Consider the following 14,387-nt stretch of genomic DNA (forward strand, 5'->3'; position numbering starts at 1 on the left):
TGTTTTCTTGAATTGTCTGCCATCTCTAATGAGATTTTAGCAGCTTGCACCCCATAGATTCCCAGTTTCTCTATTACAGAGAGGGGCATGAGGTTTATTCCTGAACCAAGGTCACACAGAGCCTTAAAGATCATGGTGCCTATGGTACAAGGTATTATGAACTTTCCAGGATCCTGTCTCTTCTGAGGCAATGTCAGTTGATCCAGATCACTTAGTTCATTGGTGAACAAGGGAGGTTCATCTTCCCAAGTCTCAATACCAAATAATTTGGCATTCAGCTTCATGATTGCACCAAGGAACTTGGCAGCTTGCTCTTCAGTAACATCCTCATTCTCTTCAGAAGAGGAATACTCATCAGAGCTCATGAATGGCATAAGGAGGTTCAATGGAATCTCTATGGTCTCTATATGAGCCTCAGAGTCCTTTGGTTCCTCAGAGGGAAACTCCTTATTGATCACTGGGCGTCCCAGGAGGTCTTCCTCCTTGGGATTCACGTCCTCCTCTCCCTCATTGGGTTCGGCCATTTTGATTATGTCAATGGCCTTGCACTCTCCTTTTGGATTTTCTTCTGTATTGCTTGGGAGAGTGCTAGGAGGTATTTCAGTGATCCTTTTACTCAGCTGGCCCACTTGTGCTTCCAAATTTCGAATGGAAGACCTTGTTTCATTCATGAAACTTACAGTGGCCTTAGATAGATCAGAGACTAAGTTTGCTAAATTAGAAGTATTTTGTTCAGAGTTCTCTGTCTGTTGCTGAGTGGATGATGGAAAAGGTTTATTATTGTTAAACCTGTTTCTTCCACCATTATTAAAGCCTTGTTGAGGCCTTTGATCCTTCCATCAGAGATTTGGATGATTTCTCCATGATGGATTATAGGTGTTTCCATAAGGTTCACCTAAGTAATTCACCTCTGCTATTGCAGGGTTTTCAGGATCATAAGCTTCTTCTTCATAAGAAGCCTCTTGAGTACTGTTGGATGCAGTTTGCACTCCATTCAGACTCTAAGAAATCATATTGACTTGCTGAGTCAATATTTTATTCTGAGCCAATATGGCATTCAGAGTATCAATTTCAAGAACTCCCTTCTTCATAGGCGTCCCATTATTCACAGGATTCCTTTCAGAAGTGTACATGAACTGGTTATTTGCAACCATGTCAATGAGTTCTTGAGCTTCTGCAGGCGTTTTCTTTAGGTGAATGGATCCACCTGCAGAAGTATCCAATGACATCTTTGATAACTCAGACAGACCATCATAGAATATATCCAGGATGGTCCATTCTGAAAGCATGTCAGAAGGACAATTTTTGGTCAACTGTTTGTATCTTTCCCAAGCTTCATAGAGGGATTCACCTTCTTTTTGTCTGAAGGTTTGAACATCCACTCTAAGCTTGCTCAGCTTTTGAGGAATAAAGAACTTGGCTAAGAAAGTCGTGACCAGCTTATCCCAAGAGTTCAGGCTATCTTTGGGTTGAGAGTCCAACCACACTCTAGCTCTGTCTCTTACAGCAAAAGGGAAAAGCATGAGCCTGTAGACTTCAGGATCTACTCCATTAGTCTTAACAGTATCACATATCTGCAAGAATTCAGTTAAGAACTGAAAAGGATCTTCAGATGGAAGTCCATGAAACTTGCAGTTCTGCTGCATCAGAGAAACTAGCTGAGGTTTCAGCTCAAAGTTGTTTGCTCCAATGGCAGGAATGGAGATGCTTCTTCCATGTAAATTGGAATTAGGTGCAGTAAAGTCACCAAGCATTCTCCTTGCATTATTGTTGTTAGGTTCGGCTGCCATCTCCTTTACTTGTTCGAAATTTTCAATAAGATTGTCTCTGGATTGTTGTAATTTAGCTTCTCTTAGTTTCCTCTTCAGAGTCCTTTCAGGTTCTGGATCAGCTTCAACAAGAATGCCTTTTTCTCTGTCCCTGCTCATAAGAAAGAGAAGAGAAAAAGAAAAGAAGAGGAATCCTCTATGTCACAGTAAAGAGGTTCCTTATTGTTAATAGAAAAAGAAGAAGAAGAAAAATTCGAACACAGATAGAATAAGAGGATAGAGGGAAAGGATTTTCGAAAATAATTTTTGAAAAAGAGTTAGTGATTTTTGAAAATAGTTTTTGAAAAAGGTTAGTAATTTTCGAAAATTAAAATTAAAAATTAAAATAATTAATTAATTAAAAGGAGATTTTGAAAAAGAGGGAAGATGTTTTCGAAAATTAGAGAGAGAGAGAGTTAGTTAGGTGGTTTTGAAAAAGATAAGAAACAAACAAAAAGTTAGTTAGTTAGTTGAAACAAATTTTGAAAAGATAAGAAGTTAGGAAGTTAGAAAAGATATTTTGAAATCATATTTTTGAAAAAGATAAGATAAGAAGATATTTTTGAAAAGATATGATTGAAATTGGTTTTGAAAAAGGTTTGATTTTTTTAAAATCACAATTAATGACTTGATTCACAAGAAATCATGAGATATGTTTCTAGAACTTAAAGTTTGAATCTTTCTTAACAAGCAAGTAACAAACTTTAAAATTTTTGAATCAAAACATTAATTGATGATGTTATTTTCGAAAATTATGAGATAAAATTAAGAAAAACATTTTTGAAAAACATTTTTATAATTTTCGAAAATAACTAAGAAAAATGAAAAAGATTTGATTTTTGAAAAAGATTTTGAAAAAGATAAGATTTTTAAATTGAAAATTTGATTTGACTCATAGAACAACTAGATTTTAAAAATTTTTGAAAAAGTCAAATCTAATTTTCGAAATTATGAGAGAAAAGAGGGAAAGATATTTTTTTGATTTTTGAATTTTTATGATGAGAGAGAAAAACAAGAAAATGATGCAATGCATGAGAATTTTAGATCAAAACATGTGATGCATGCAAGAATGCTATGAATGTCAAGATGAACACCAAGAACACTATGAAGATCAAGATGAACATCAAGAACTTATTTTTGAAAAATTTTTAATGCAAAGGAAACATGCAAGACACCAAACTTAGAATTCTTTAATGCTTAGGCACTTAGAATTCAAGAATTCATATGAAAAACACCATACAACACAAAACATGCAAATGCAAAGATCAAACAAGAAGACTTACCAAGAACAACTTGAAGATCATGAAGAACACTATGAATGCATGAATTTTTTCGAAAAATGCAAGATGAACATGCAATTGACACCAAACTTATAACATGACTCAAGACTCAAACAAGAAACACAAAAAATATTTTTTTTATTTTTATGATTTTCTAAATATTTTTTTTCTTTTATTTTTTTTTCGAAAATCATTTTGAAAAAGAAAATAAGGATTCCAAAATTTTTAATATGAATTCCAGGAATCTTATGCTCTTTAGTCTAAAGCTCCAATCAAAGGGTCAGGCATGGCTTAATAGCCAGCCAAGCTTTAGTATGTAACTCAGACATGACACGCCTGACATGCCCTACACAGAAGAATTAGACATGGCTTTACAGCCAGCCAAGTTTCCACATGCTTCATGAAACACTAGAATTCATTCTTAAAAATTCTGAAGAAAAATATATTTTTGAAAACATTTTTATTCTAAAATTTTTTTTCGAAAACAAAGGAGAAAATTTTTTTGAAAGATTTTTGAAAAATTTTTGAAAATAAAACAAAAAGAAAATTACCTAATCTGAGCAACAAGATGAACCGTCAGTTGTCCAAACTCAAACAATCCCCGGCAACGGCGCCAAAAACTTGGTGGACGAAAATGTGATTACACTTTGATTATGTAAAATTCATTGCTCTTTCCTTCCCCGGCAACGACGCCAAAAACTTGGTGGACGATGCCAATACCATGGTTCACAACTTCGCACAACTAACCAGCAAGTGCACTGGGTCGTCCAAGTAATACCTTACGTGAGTAAGGGTCGAATCCCACGGAGATTGTTGGTATGAAGCAAGCTATGGTCACCTTGTAAATCTCAGTCAGGCGGATATAAAATAGTAATGGGGTTTTCGAAATTAATTAATAAAATAAGGATAGAAATACTTATGTAACTCATTGGTGAGAATTTCAGATAAGCGTATGGAGATGCATTCGTTCCTCTGAACCTCTACTTTCCTGCTGTCTTCATCCAATCAATCTTACTCCTTTCTATGGCTGGCTTTATGTAAGGATGTCACCGGTGCCAATGGCTACTTTCGATCTCTCTCGGGAAAATGGTCCAAATGCTCTGTCACAGCACGGCTAATCGTCTGGAGGCATCACCCTTGTCGTTGGTTGCATCCTATTCCTCTCTGTGAAAATGGTCCGATGCGCTATCACTGCATGGCTAATCATCTTGGAGGTTCTCGATCATACTGGAATAGGATTTACTATCCTTTTGCGTCTGTCACTACGCCCAGCACTCGCGAGTTTGGAGTTCGTCACAGTCATTCAATCCCAGAGTCCTACTCGGAATACCACGGACAAGGTTTAGACTTTCCGGACCCTCATGAATGCCGCCATCAATCTAGCTTATACCACGAAGATTCTGATTAAGAGATCTAAGAGATACTCATTCAATCTAATGTAGAACGGAAGTGGTTGTCAGGCACGCGTTCATAGGGAATGATGATGATTGTCACGTTCATCACATTCAGGTTGAAGTGCAAATGAATATCTTAGAAGCGGAACAAGTGAATTGAATAGGAAACAGTAGTACTTTGCATTAATCTTTGAGGAACAGCAGAGCTCCACACCTTAATCTATGGAGTGTAGAAACTCTACCGCTAAAAATACATAAGTGAAAGGTCCAGGCATGGCCGAATGGCCAGCCCCTCTGATCTAAGAACCAGGCGTCGAAAGATGTCTAATACAATAGTAAAAGGTCCTATTTATAATAAACTAGCTACTAGGGTTTACAGAAGTAAGTAATTGATGCATAAATCCACTTCCGGGACCCACTTGGTGTGTGCTTGGGCTGAGCTTGAATGTTACACGTGCAGAGGTTATTCCTGGAGTTGAACGCCATCTTTTGTGCCATTTTGGGCGTTGAACTCCACTTTGCAACTTGTTTCTGGCGCTGGATGCCAGAATTGGGCAGAGAGCTGGCGTTGAACGCCAGTTTGCGTCATCTAAACTCGGGCAAAGTATGGACTATTATATATTGCTGGAAAGCCCTGGATGTCTACTTTCCAACTCAATTGGAAGCGCGCCATTTTGAGTTCTGTAGCTCCAGAAAATCTATTTTGAGTGCAGGGAGGTCAGAATCAAACAGCATCAGCAGTCCTTCTTCAACCTCTGAATCTGATTTTTGCTCAAGTCCCTCAATTTCAGCCAGAAAATACCTAAAATCATAGAAAAACACACAAACTCATAGTAAAGTCCAGAAATGTGAATTTAACATAAAAACTAATAAAAACATCTCTAAAAGTAACTAGATTCTACTAAAAACATACTAGAAACAATGCCAAAAAGCGTATAAATTATCCGCTCATCAGTGGCCCAGGGTCTCTACCCTCAAACTTCGCCACAATCCACTGAAACCGGTGAGCGTTGTGGCGCTCGAAGCGGTAGATGGCCTGAAGAATCTCCCGTCCCAGCTCATAAGGTGTCTGAAGTCGGGGTGTGGACGCAGAAGGTGCAGGAGGTGCTGAAGGCTCTGCTGATGATGGTGGCTTAGTGGTCTTTCTCTTCTTCTATGGTGGTGGTCCATCATACTTGCCGTATGGCAGGAATGGCTGGTTGCTGATAAGGACAGACGTCCGGTCTGTCGGGCGTCTCTCCACCCCAGATAAAGTAGCCAATCTGGTGATCATCGAAGGGAAGGGAACATTGTACTTCTACTATTGGGTCACCTTCCACATCGAGTCTTTGATAAGGGGAAGAATAGAGATCCTCTTCCCCTCCAGAATAACCCAAAGAAGAACAGCCACACGGACACGAATATGAGTAGCATGGGTTCTCGGTAGGATGTAATCGGTGATGATCTGCTGCCAGATCTTGCCTCTACCGCATTCTCTCCTCTGTTGTATTTCCAACGGGCCTCAGGTAGGCCAATCTTCTTCAGAACAACGTCCAATGAAAGCTTACCCGATGTCAATTCCTTCACTATTTTAGGGTAAGCATCATTGGCCATAGAAATATACGGAATCTGTAAGAGGGCCTCTAAATCATGGTCAGAGGTGTCCAGTGTGACACCTCTCAAAAAAACAGTGGTGGCCTCCCTCTTCAGCAGATTTTCGTAGAATTCTTTGACCTGGTGTTCATTTATTTCCACCAGGTCGAATTCTATGAACTTCCACTGGTAGAAATCGAGTCGGTTATGAATGAGTTCCGCATATTTATCTGTTACATTGAGCTTCCTTTCACAGTGGAAGGCTTTCTTTTCCAATTTCTTATATTGTTCCTGGGCTGTTTCATTGATGAAAGTGTCTAGTTAAGTGCTCGGACGTGCAGGAGGAGGAGCCAAGGGGTTGGCTTTCTCCTTACCCTTGCGACGCATCCTGAAAATAACAAAAACAGAATACAACTTAGGAGAAATAGATAAAAATCACAAAATAGAGAGAAAATAGTCAAACGATTCAAATCAAAGCCAATAAGGTAAACAAACACTCAATTGAGGAAAATATGTTCAAAACAAGTGATATGCTCAAAAAGAAATGTAGTTTCCACAACCAAGCAACCTAAGTAACAATTAAAGGAATTAATGAAAATCAAAGCATAAACAACTTAGGTATAATCAATGGAAGTGAATTGATTCAAGAACTTGGTTATTACGTAATTGTGCATTCAAAGTGTAGGATTCAATCAAAATTCAGCACCAAGGGAATAACCAATTTGACAATGAGAAGCTCACTTATTCATGTTAAAAGTAGGGAGTAATGAAACACATACAGCCCTTGTTCCAAAAAGCAATAACTTGACAAAAGAATCAATTTGAATTGCTCAAAAACTTAAAGAAAACAATCGGTTAGGTATGTGATCATTTATGTTCAAAACCACATGAATAAGATGTTCAGTCAATCCACTGACACAACATGATATGCACTTATATTACACCAAATAGAATGATCACAACTACAAATTCAAGTCCAGTTTGAGGTTCAAGTAAGAATAACAATAGGTGCATAATCAAATTTCAAGTTCAATCATCATTCAAAATTACAGAAAAATGCACAAGTGGGAATTAAAATGCCAAGTGGAAGTAAAACTCAAGCCTTATGCTGATCAGGCACAAGATTTAAATCAAAAACTCCATTCAGGCATTTCATTGAACAGGTTATGTGTAGAAATTTCAGAAACAGCATGTCAGTTCAATCAAAGCAGCATTCAACCCAGAAAAATTCAATCAGCAAACATTCAATCCAGAACACAAGAAATCATCTGACCTAATGCCTCTTAATCACTAAAACAGAATTCAAAAACAGTGAAAATAAAGAAAAGAAAGAAACAGGAACATGGGCAGGGCACAGGGAACCTGCGTTGATGAAGTAGAAGAACGAAAGAGAAGGGCGAGGTGGAGGGTGGTGTCAAGGCCGCGGCAGAATAGAAGTTCGCCGCCGTTGGTTGCTGCTCGCCGGACTGGAAGGACGCAGACAGAGGGCTGCTGTCACGGAGAACAGGGGCGTTCGCACAGAAACATGGAAATAGGAAAGAAGAGAAGGAAGGGGGAGGAGAGGATGGGCGACGGTGGTCGCCGGCGGTGGTTGCGTCGGACGAAGGTGGTGGTGACGAGGGCTGGGTTTGGTGGTGGTGTGGTGGTGTGTTCTTCAGAGAGGAAGAGAAGAAGAGAAAAGGGTTTGGAAATGAGGCTGAAGCGCGAGGGTGTCATTTTTTTGAATTAACATTCGAAAAGGGTCTTGTGCGTACGCACAAACTAGTGTGCGGACGCATAGAAGAGAAAAAGAAGGGTATGCGCGCGCACAACAGCGTGCGGGCACTGCAGACAGAAGGGGTATCGCGGTCTGTGCGCACGCATAAGGAGGTGTGCGGACACACACATGGAAAAAGAAAGGGGCTGTTCCCACGCACAAGGGGTGTGTGTGCTGCGACCAGAGGGGGTGTTGGTGGTTGTGTGTGCGCACAGACAGCTTTTTTTTTAAAGGAAGAACAAGGTGAAGTGTGCGTACGCACGTGTGATGTGCAAACGCACAGGGAGAAAAGAGGGTGGGGTACACACGCACAAGTCGTGCGAGCGCTGAGGGCAGAGGGTGTGCTCAAGGAGTGTGCGCACGCACAGGTCTGTGCGTACGCCACGGATGACGAAAAATAGGGGAAGTGTGCGCACGCACGATACTGTGCGTACATACAGGACTCTGTTCCTGCAACAAAAATTATGCCTCTAAGGCACCAAACATGACATCCAAACTAGGTTTTCAAGTCCCAAAACACCATAAAACTCCAAAAACATATTATTCCACTAAAATTATCTAATAAACATAAAAAAGCAACTAACTAACCGAGCAAAATAACCAATTATTCAAGAAATAAAAACTAAAATAGAGAAAGTTAGAAGGATATTACCATGGTGGGGTGTCTCCCACCTAACTCTTTGGTTTAAAGTCCTCAAGTTGGACTTGATGAGGAGATTCTTGTTAGGGCGGCTTTTGTTTCCACTCCTCCTTAAATCTCCAACCAAGTTTGCTCTTGATTTGACCTCCGGGGTCCCAAATGAAGTACATTAACCTCTAAAGCAACCTCAAGTAAGAAATTGGAACCCAAAATTGTTGATCATAAAATTGTATGCCCGGATCCCACACTTTGGTTTCTCTATCATCCTCTTGTTGATTCTTGCCTTTGCACTTGGATGGGTAACCTTCCCAAGCATCTTTGAAGCTCCCACTTGAATGTTGGACTCCTCCCAAGTGAATCTTGCACCACTTATGCATTGAACTCCTATGGCAACCAACATCCAATCCTTCACCACTTAACACTCCAAGAAGAACCCTAAGTTGATAATCCGTTTCCAAGAGAGCAAATTGATGCGGCCTTATGAAGCTCATTGAAGATATTGTTACCCACTCAATTTGTCCTTGGGTTGGAGTCATCTTATCAAACTCTTGCATGAAAACTTTCACTTCTTGGTTGACCACCTCTTCCTCACCACTCTTTTCAAGCTCTTCCCTATCTCTCTCAAACTCCAAGGGGGAAGCTTCCTCAAGATCATTGAGGGGGTTGATCAAGGTGGACAAAAAATCATTGATGATGTAATCCACTTCTTGATCAAACTCCCTCAAATTTTCATGTATCTCTTCCGATTCACTAGTTCTACCTTCCCCCTTTTGTTACAATTCTTGTTCTAGCTCTTCTTCTTTCTCTTGAGGCTCCATGTTCTCATCCTCTCTACACTCCTTTGTTGCTCCTCCACATTTCTCAAGGGGAATGTCTTGATTGCTTGAGTATAGTAGGGTCAAGCGGTTCACCGCTTCGGCTATAGTGGCCATGAGCTCCCCTTGCTTCCTTCGGAACCCTTGCTCTTGGAAGAATGCTTGAAGGTCTTGTTGTTCTTGGGACAAGGGATGGAAAACTTCACATTTAGGTGGAAGAAAAGGTTCAAATGTTGGGAGAAAGGTTGTGTAGTTGGAGAGTATATCATGTGGGTGGGGATATTGAGGCAGTGTATAAGGGGGTGATGGTTCATATGGTTGGTAACAAGGTGTATAGACATTTTGATTCAATAGAGGTGTATGGTGTGGTGCTTGAAGGTTTGGTGGTTGAGAGTTGTGTATGGGGTATCTTTCATACCTTTGGGTTTGATATTCACATAGAGGAGAGTTTGGGGAAGGATTTGGCTCGTTGTAGTATGGGAAAGATTGCTCCTCCCTCCATCGATTCTCCCACTCTTTGATGCAATCCCAATTTGAATGCATCATACCCTACAAAATAGTTACAACCAAGCTCCAAGCAACAATGGTGATATCTCATAGATAAAGTAAGAAATATAAGCAAAAGACATAAGTAAATAAAAAAACAAACACCTAGGTATCAATAAAAACAACCAAATAACCAAAAGTAAGTTATTTACACTATTAACATATTTACAACAATCAAAGATATAACACCAATTGCATATCCCCGGCAACGGCGCCAAAAACTTGATGTAGATAAAAAATTTTTTCGATTCGGAATTTCTCAAAATAAGAATCTCTTCGTTGCAAGTATAGCCAAATCAACAACTAACTCTCAACATCAAAGTTTAGATATTCAACAATACAAAACATAAACCGAGATCAAGAGTAATTCAACCTCGAGTCGTCTCCCTCGAAATGCAATTGAATTGTCACATTTTGGTTATGGGGAAAAGAGGTTTCAAAATCAAAGAACAAAAAGATTGAAAGAACTAAGAGATAAAAGAACTAAGAGATGATCAAAATTGGGAATTAATGCAAGTAAAAGGAATGTAAAATCAAAACTTAGTAAAAATGCTAGAAATGCATAAAGAAGCCTTGACTTGGGAATGAGGATCCAAGGAATCCTATTATCGCCATAACCACAACTATGATAATTATGATGAGTCAATCTCATTTCGTCTACCCCTAACATCGAGGAGTAAGTCAAGCAAGCATAATTGACCTTAATCCATAAGTCCTAGCTAACTTATCAAACTAGTTGATAAAAAGCTAGCATCAATGGAAACAAGAATCAACTAACTACCCAAGAATTACCACTAAATGTCAGACATTATGACTCTAGTAGCCTAGGAACTCAAATCCCAAGCCAAGGTGTGAAAATCTACTCAAAATTTATAATTGGCATTTTCACAAACATGTTATGGGCATAAAAGTAAAACATGGAAAATTGCAAGGAAAAATAGAAAACTATAACTAACTATTCACAATATCAACAATAAACATCCAAACAAGCATAAAGAAAGCATAAACCATTAAATTCATCAATCAAAACTTCAAGAAACTTAAAATTGCAAATATGAACAAAGTAACTTGAACCAAAGAAAATGAAAATAAAAGTGGTATAATTAAAGAGGAAATTGAGAGTACTTACAATTAAAGAAGCAAAATCCAAAATTAAAGCTTGCTATAAAATGCTACAATGGAAATTGAAATAAACCCTAAGAGAGCATTCTACTCTACACTACTCCTACTCCTAAAATTATGTTCTAAAACTAATGAAAACCTAATCTAAAGTGAACTCTCTTCATATGTGGTCATTTCCCCTTCATATAGCACTCCCATTCAGCATCAAGCCTTGCAAAATTGGGCCAAAAGCACCTAGAAATTGCGCATCACATGTTTCATTAATGAAACCACGTGCAGGGTCCTGTGTGTACACACAGATGTGTGCGTACGGACACTCTGCTGAATTTGGTTCATGTGCGTACGCACAGATAGTTGTGCGCACGCACAAGTCAGTGAGTGCTTCTCCTTTGTTTTCTTCGTGTGTTCTCCCTTGTACATGCTTTCTTCCACTTTCCACCAAGCTAATCTTGCCTAAATGGCCTGAAATTACTCACAAAATATATTAAGGCATCGAATGGAATAAAAGTGGAATAAAATTGATTAAATTAAGCACAAAATAGCTTGTTTTTACAATTAGGCACCAATTAGGGAGAAATCACAAAAGTATGCTATTTTGGTGAGTAAGTGTGAGTTTATGTGATGAAATCCATCCAAATCAAGTCAAAATATCTCATCAAATATGGACTCATCAGGGAGACTATACCATTTGAGTTATAACTCATTGGTTTTAAAGGGTAGATGATTGGTTGCTATGATTTGAAATTTTGAATTAAAAAAATCAAGAAAAAGAAGTGTTACAGAAAAATTTTGATTATGTTTCTCTAACACATAAAAAAATATGACTTAACTAATATCATTATTAACATTCACGATCACTTGTTCCATTAACTATTTGTGTCAAATTTAATGATAAGACAATATTAAATCTGTTTAGAAATTTTTGAAACAAAAATAGAATATTTAAAATGTTAAAAATCAAATTAATTTTTTATATTATCAAATTAAAATTAATTTAAACATTAAAAACTAAAATACGAAAATAGTAGTCATAGAAGCTCAATTCATAACAAAATTGAAGTTGGACCTTACCAAAATTGCCATCAACTCCAAACAAACACCAGTTCTTCTGTACAAAAGATAAAGGATTAAGTATGATTTTGGTCCCTATGGTTTAGGCTGAAAATTTTTTTCATCCCCAACCTTTTTTTTGCATACAAAATCGTCCCTAAGGTTCAACGTAGCTTTAAAATCGTCCTTTTAAACACATTAATTTTTTAAATGAGAAAAATATCCTTCTCTCTTCTCACCACCACAACCACTCCATCATCATCTGGATCACCCCAACCAGAACTTAGAACTCAAAAAATCATCATCATCATGGTCATCATCATCAAAACTCAGAACCCACCCCCCACCACCCCCACCCACTACCACTCCATCACCATCTGCATCACCCCGCCCAGAACTCAGAAAAACAAGAACCCAAAACTTAGAACTGAAAAATAAGAAAATCATCACCATCATCGTCAAAACTCAAAATCATTGATGAACGGATATTTTATACACTTTTTGGGGGTATTTTCATTATAGTTTTAGTAGGATTTAGCTACTTTTTAGTGTAATTTTATTAGTTTTTATTTAAAAATTATATTTCTGGACTTTACTATGAGTTTGTGTGTTTTTTTGTAATTTCAGATATTTTCTGGCTGAAATTGAGGGATCTGAGTTTTAATCTGATTCAGATGCTGAAAAAGGACTGCAGATGCTGTTGAATTCTGACCCTACTTCACGCGAAATGAATTTTCTCGAGCTACAGAAACCCGATTGGCGCACTCTCAATTGCATTGGAAAGTAGACATCCAGGGCTTTCCAGAAATATATAATAGTCCATACTTTGCCCGAGTTTTGATGATGCAAACTGGCGTTGAACGCCAACTTCGTGCCCTATTCTAAAGTTAAACGCCAGAAACAAGTTACAAACCAGAGTTAAACGCCACAAACAAGTTGTAACCTGGCATTTAACTCCAAAAGAAGCCTCTACACGTGTAAAGGTTAATGCTCAGCCCAAACACACACTAAGTGGGCCCCAGAAGTGGATTTCTGTACTATCCATCTTAGTTTACTCATTTTCTGTAAACCCTAGCTACTAGTTTAGTATAAATACAGCTTTTAGAGACTTACTATGTATCTCATGACATTTTTTATACTTCATATTGTATTTCTGACGGCATGAGTCTCTAAACTCCATGATTGGGGGTGAGGAGCTCTGCTGTGTTTCGATGAATTAATGCAATCACTACTGTTTTTCATTCAATCACGCTGGTTTTTATTCTAAGATATTCACTCGCACTTCACCCTGATGAATGTGATGATCCGTGACACTCATCATCATTCTCACCTATGAACGCATGCCTGACAACCACCTCCGTTTTATCTGCATTAGCTTGAGTGTGTATTTCTTAGCCTCCTAGTTCATGATCAGAGTCTTCATGGTATAGGCTAGAATTATTGGCGGCCATTCCTGAGATCGAAAAGTGTAAACCTTGTCTGTGGTATTTCGAGTAGGATCTGGAAAGGGATGACTGTGATGAGCTTTAAACTCGCGAGTGTTGGGCGTAGTGACAGACGCAAAAGAATCAACGGATTCTATTCCAACATGAGTGAGAACCGACAGATGATTAGTCGTGCGGTGACAGCGCATTTGGACCATTTTCACTGAGAGGATGGATGGTAGCCATTGAAAACGGTGATCCACCAACAAACAGCTTGCCATGGAAGGAGACCTGCGTGCGCGAAGAAGAAGACAGTAGGAAAGCAGAGATTCAGAAGACAGAGCATCTCCAAAACCTCAATCTGTTCTCCATACTGCATAACAAGTATTATTTATTTTATGTTAATTACTCTTCATAAACCCAATCATTTTTATTATTAATTTCCTGACTAAGAATTACAAAATAACCATAGCTTGCTTCAAGCCGACAATCTCCGTGGGATCGACCCTTACTCACGTAAGGTATTACTTGGACGACCCAGTGCACTTGCTGGTTAGTGGTACGAGTTGTGAAAAGTGTGATTTACAATTCGTGCACCAAGTTTTTGGCACCATTGCCGGAGATTGTTCGAGTTTGGACAACTGATGGTTTATTTTGTTGCTTAGATTAGAAAAAATTTATTTTTTTAGTTTAGAGTCACTAAAATTGGGTCTTCTATTATTGTTTTTGGTTGAAATTTTTTTTCCTTATTTTCTCTTTTTAATTTTTTCGAAAATTTTTATAAACTAATAATTGAGTTTTTCTGTTTGAGTTTAGTTTCATATTTTAAGTTTGGTGTCCTTTGTATTTCTGTTTCTTAAAAATTTTTTCAAAAGTTGTTCTTAGTGTTCATTGTGATATTCAAAGCTTTCCTGTTTGTTTTCTTTGTTTTGATCTAAAAATTTAAGTTTGGTGTCATTTTTACTGTTTTTCTCTTTCTT

The 14,387-nt window shown here is 38.2% G+C and overlaps 1 non-coding gene across 1 annotated transcript; it reads left to right on the forward strand.

The window, feature by feature from the left end:
* The first annotated feature begins 1,283 nt into the window (after window positions 1–1,283).
* On the forward strand, window positions 1,284–1,391 carry LOC148579240 (small nucleolar RNA R71). The gene has a single exon (XR_015896779.1). It is a non-coding gene; the product is annotated as a small nucleolar RNA R71 (small nucleolar RNA).
* Window positions 1,392–14,387: the final 12,996 nt, after the last annotated feature.

The sequence above is a fragment of the Arachis ipaensis genome, chromosome B10 (genome assembly GCF_059453495.1).
Source record: "Arachis ipaensis isolate K30076 ecotype BB chromosome B10, ASM5945349v1, whole genome shotgun sequence".
NCBI lineage: Eukaryota > Viridiplantae > Streptophyta > Magnoliopsida > Fabales > Fabaceae > Arachis > Arachis ipaensis.